This window comes from Capsicum annuum, chromosome 10 (assembly GCF_002878395.1).
Source record: "Capsicum annuum cultivar UCD-10X-F1 chromosome 10, UCD10Xv1.1, whole genome shotgun sequence".
NCBI classification, from domain to species: domain Eukaryota; kingdom Viridiplantae; phylum Streptophyta; class Magnoliopsida; order Solanales; family Solanaceae; genus Capsicum; species Capsicum annuum.
The window spans coordinates 10,025,703-10,031,004 of NC_061120.1; the positions used below are offsets into that span (position 1 = coordinate 10,025,703).

The 5,302-nt window shown below is 30.8% G+C and overlaps 2 non-coding genes across 2 annotated transcripts; one reads left to right on the top strand and one right to left on the bottom strand.

Annotated features, from left to right (window-relative positions):
• Positions 1–3,634: 3,634 nt before the first annotated feature.
• On the top strand, positions 3,635–3,706 carry TRNAD-GUC. The gene has a single exon. It is a non-coding gene; the product is annotated as a tRNA-Asp (tRNA).
• A 586-nt stretch (positions 3,707–4,292) lies between these two features.
• On the bottom strand, positions 4,293–4,376 carry TRNAY-GUA. Its single transcript is given in 2 exon segments — positions 4,293–4,328; positions 4,340–4,376. It is a non-coding gene; the product is annotated as a tRNA-Tyr (tRNA).
• Positions 4,377–5,302: the final 926 nt, after the last annotated feature.

Below are 5,302 nucleotides of genomic sequence, written 5' to 3' on the forward strand. Positions count from 1 at the left end.
TGAAAGGATGCATCTTGGTAAGTATAAAACTTATTTGATTTGCAGTCCAGATATTTGAAGATGTCACTCATGAAATGTTGAATATTGTCACTTGACAAAACTTATGTGAAAAAATTTTAAGGATTCAAAATGCTTGAAGCAAATAAAAGTTTCTGGGAAACTTATTTATAATCTTTATATTGTATAAGCTTATAACTTGAAAATCATTGGAACTCTTGGAGAGTTTTCAAAGAAATAGATTATTTGCTGAAATTCGAAATATATCGAATTGGATTGGTTATGAAGTACCATAGCTTAGTGGAATTGATGCACTCATGTACCTTGCAAATACTACAAGGCCTACAGCCTTTTCGGTTAATATGTTAGTAAGGTATATTTCTACTCCTACTAGGAGACATTGAAATGGGATAAGATATATGAACTTATTTTATTCTAAAGATTGCAGTCCCGATCTTACTGGTCATGCTGATGTTGGGTACTCATCTAACCCGCATAAATCTCGATCTCAAACATGCAATGTGTTCATATACGGGGATACTGTCATATCTTGGAGATATACAAAGCAGTCTATCATAGCCATCTTATCGAACCATGCGAGATTATAACTATTCATGAAGCAAACCAACAATGTCTGTGGTTGAGGTCCACGATACACCGCATAAAGCTCGGTCTCAAATAAGCTATGTGTTCATATGTGGTGGTACTGCCATATCTTGGAGATATACAAAGCAGTCTATCATAGCCACTTCATCGAATCATGGTGAGATAATAACTATTCATGAAGTAAGCCGAGAATGTGTATGGTTGAGGTTCATGATACATCTCATTCGAGAAAAATGTGGTGTGAAATATGACAATCTACCTATAATTTTATACGGAGATAATGCATCATACATAGCACATCTTAATGGAGGATTCATAAAAGGAGATAGAACGAAGCACACTTCCTCAATGCTTTTCTATATATATGAGCTACAAAAGAATGGTGATATCAACGTGCAATAGATTCGTTCAAGTGAAAATGTGGCTGATTTATTCACCAAGTCTCCTCCAATTACAACTTTTAAGAAGATGGTGCACAAGATCGGGATGTAAAGGTTCAAGGATGTTCTCATTTGGAGGAGTTAATACGCGTTGTACTCTTTTTTCCTTATGAGGTTTTTTCCCACTGGGTTTTCCTTGTAAGGTTTTTAATGAGGCAGCCGAAATGCGTATTATTAGAGATGTGTACTCTTTTTCCTTCACTAGATTTTTTTCCTACTGGGTTTTTTCTAGTATGATTTTAACGAGGCACATTATCTACCAATTAGACATTCAAGGGGGAGTGTTATAAATGTATTTACATTATAGTGAATGCCTACCAAGATCTACTTTGATATGTATTAGAATTTGAAGCATCCGTCTTTTACTCAGACTAGGAGTAAATTTCTATAAATAGAGGGGTTTTGTTCATTGTATTGACAATCTAATGATCTCTCATCCTTAATAGAAATAAGAATCACTCTCTATTCTCCCTACTCTTCTTCTTTGTTCTTTATTGTTTTATAACAGATTTGAACTTTTTGCTCTTTATTAAAAGACTCTTTTTTAGACAAAACTGTCTTTTCACTATTTTTTAAAATTTATTATTTAATTATTTTTTATTATATTACTAGACTTCCTAAAATATATGAGACTCCTAAAATATATGGTAGGAGAATTAATTAATATTTTTCTATCTATTACGCTTCTTAAAATATATGAAATCCTAAAATATATGGTAGAAGAATTAATTAATATTTTTCTTTCTACTGTTCAATTAGAAAAATACTCCTAAAATAGGACTCTATTAAGGAAATATTCTGTAAATATTGAGAGGTACGTTAAACTAGAGAACAAACCGGTTTGCCTATTGGGAGAATATGATTGATGCTCATCTAACTTGATTCAATTATATGTCTACATTGGTGGATGTTTGATTTTCTAACCCTAAACTTTTTCACTGTTTTTGTCAGCATAATATATATATATATATTTATATTTTACAGGTTGTAGATGAATGTTGTTTGACTTTGAAAAATTTCTTGTGTAAAAGTTAGGTTTAATTGTATTGATATTTTTATTATCTTATTATTTTATTTTAATTTACAGATGCTAGATGAATATGAGTCGACTTTGAATTTTTTTTTTAGGTAAAATTAGGTTTAATTGTATTATCACAATACCTCTATTAGTTTGTTATTTTGTGGTAGCTTACAGTTTGTAGATGAATCTCGATTGGCTGTGAGAAATTTTTGTGTGTAAAATTTAAGTTTAATTGTATTGTTTTGATATCAATTTTATCGTATTATTTTGTTGCAAGTTACAGTTGATAAATAAATGTTGGTCGGCTTTGAGAAATTTTTTTATGTAAAGGTTAGGTTTAGTTGTATTATTTTGATATCTATATTATCGTATTATTTTGTTATTGTTTACATGTGGTAGATGAGCGTCAGACGACTTTGAGAAATTTTTTGTGTGAGTTACCTAAACTAGTAAATATAGATATATGAAAACATTATGATGAAAGATAGACTCATTTAAATTTTAAAATTATCCAAAAGTTGCTACATAGTACATAAAAAGTAAAAATTTGGTGTAAAAGCAATGAATGAGGCTCTGAGTGTGTGTGTTTATGGCGTGACTACGAAATATTTAAGGAAAAATTCAATCTCCTACTTACAGTTTGCGTTTATATTGTTGTCTATCATGGTAGTGTTAAGTGTATTGTATTGTTAGTTTAAGTATTATGTTTGTTTTAATTGATATTTAAATTTCATTATATCACATCGTTAAGTTTCATCATTAGATAACGACGATAAGTATTATTTTATGTAACGATCGATTTGATGGAAGTAAATACATACTATATGACACAAAGCTTCTTAACCCATGCCTTATGTATGTGTGTGATCGCATCCACGGAGTGGATTCTTCAAAGGTTATATTGGCAATCGTTGAAGTGTCATATATCGAATGAGAAAGAAATAGGTGATCTCCTTATATGGTCAACGAAATCCACCCCTCATCAACTAGTGGATGGGCTCTCGATCAACAAATCAAAAGTACGCTAGGGGATATGATGTTGGTAAATCCTAAGAGCTCTTGTAGACGGAGTTATCTAACACCTAATGTCGACTCATTACATCCCGAAGTTGAAGAAGGTCCCAATCTCGGTGGAACAAACAAAGAAAAAAGTGATGGCTTTTAACATATTCTTACTAAAGAAAATCGTGTGCACTCTGGTCTCTGCAATTAGTGATATACTCCAATTTTGGAGGGATTCTCTTTCTTTAGAGTAGCCCCTTACAATCTTAGTATGAAATATATAACCTAGTTATTTTAGTGTGTAATTTAAAAGATGTTGCTATTAATTTCCCTTTTTCACCTCTCGAATAGTTTCAAATGTACTTGAGTAATGTTAGGATTTGAACATTCTTATTCTAAGATCATGGAACAGAAGTAAAATCACACATGTATATATACCAAATTATAAATTAATTAGAAGTGTCATTTGATAAATTCAGATAGTTATATATTGTATTAAGTCAACTCTAATAAAGGAATAAACTTAGTATAGAAGAGATATAATCATATGTGGGCATTGAAGCAACAAGTCGTTGTAGTATAGTGGTGAGTATTCCCGCCTGTCACGCGGGTGACCCGGGTTCGATCCCCGGCAACGGCGTTTTCAATCTTTTTAGATAAAAAATTCTTTTTGACGAAATGTATCGACGTATTACACAACTTTGTTCAGATCTTGGAAAAATTTTTCCACGTCTCCTCAAACGCTTACTACATAGATAAGTTAACAATATAAACTTATTTATAATTAAATAAATTTGATCTATTTGGTTGGGTTCAATTTATAAAATGATTCTTTTTTACAGAATAAATCGACGTATTACACATCTTTAGGTTCAAATTCTGGAAAAACTTTTTCACGTGTACTCAAACGTGTACCATGTGGATAACTTAACGATATAAACTTATCATAATTAAACAAATTTGATCGATTTGGTTGGGGTTCAACTTATCGACGTATTACACACCTTTGGATTCAAATTTTGGAAAAAACTCTTTCACATGTACTCAAATGCTTACTACATAGATAATGTAAAGATATAAACTTATCATAATTAAACAAATTTGATCTGTTTGTTTTGGTTGCATTCATCGACGTATTACACACTTTTGGATCAAATATTAGAAAAGTTTTGATCTGATTTTTAAACATTTTGCAAAAAAATAAAATTAACTGTAGAAATAAAATTTCCGACCTGCCGGATTCGAACCAGCGACCTAAGGATTTCAGCAACAACTACAGTCCTCCGCTCTACCAACTGAGCTAAGGTCGGTGTTGTTCATGGTAGGCCTTGAAATATTAATGTTTAAATATTTACATCATGCATGATCCTTATTTCCAATAATTTATTGGACAAACAACAAAAATCCCGACAGTTTGGAGATTGATTATAAAAAATCTCGATATTTTGCATAATTACTGAAAATTTTGATTTGGATTTGTCGAGATACGTAATTAGCTCCCGATACACCTAACGAAGATGCATTTTTTCCTTTGTAAAGATACAATAATTAGCTCCCAACACATTTTTTTAGATTCTTGATTTATCGAGATATATAATACATCTAACAAAGATGTATTTTTTTCTTGTAAAAATACATAATTAGCTCCCGATATATTTTTTTTCGACTTTTGGTTTGTCGAGACACATAATTAGCTCCCCGATACGTTCAATGAAGATACATAATTTGTTGCGATTTTTGTAATTACTTTGTAAGGATGTAAATTTGTGTAAATATGGTAAGTGAAGGTGTATGTTTATGTTTTTTTTTTCATAACTATTGTGCAAAAAGAAGTAAGAAATTGATATGAATATACTACAAAAATTTATTAGGTTGTCTACATCGTATGTGGTCCTTTTTGGATCTTATGTGAACACGAAATGCTTTATGTATCGAGATTTCTTTATTAAAATGTTTTGGCGAGCTATTCGTGTTCAATGTAGTATGTATTGTTCTAATATATAATATACACCTCGTCTCATTCTATGTCAATATGTGTTTGACTAGTGCAAATTTGGAAAAGAAAGAAATACTTTTGAAATGAGAAAAAATATCTTTTTCTTTTGAAACTGTACTCCAACTCATTTTAACACTTAAACTTAACTATCGTTTATTTACCCTCCTTAACAACTTTCAAATGAATTAAATTCACCCCTATAACTGACGTGGCAAAAAATAAAAAAGAAAAGAGAGTGAA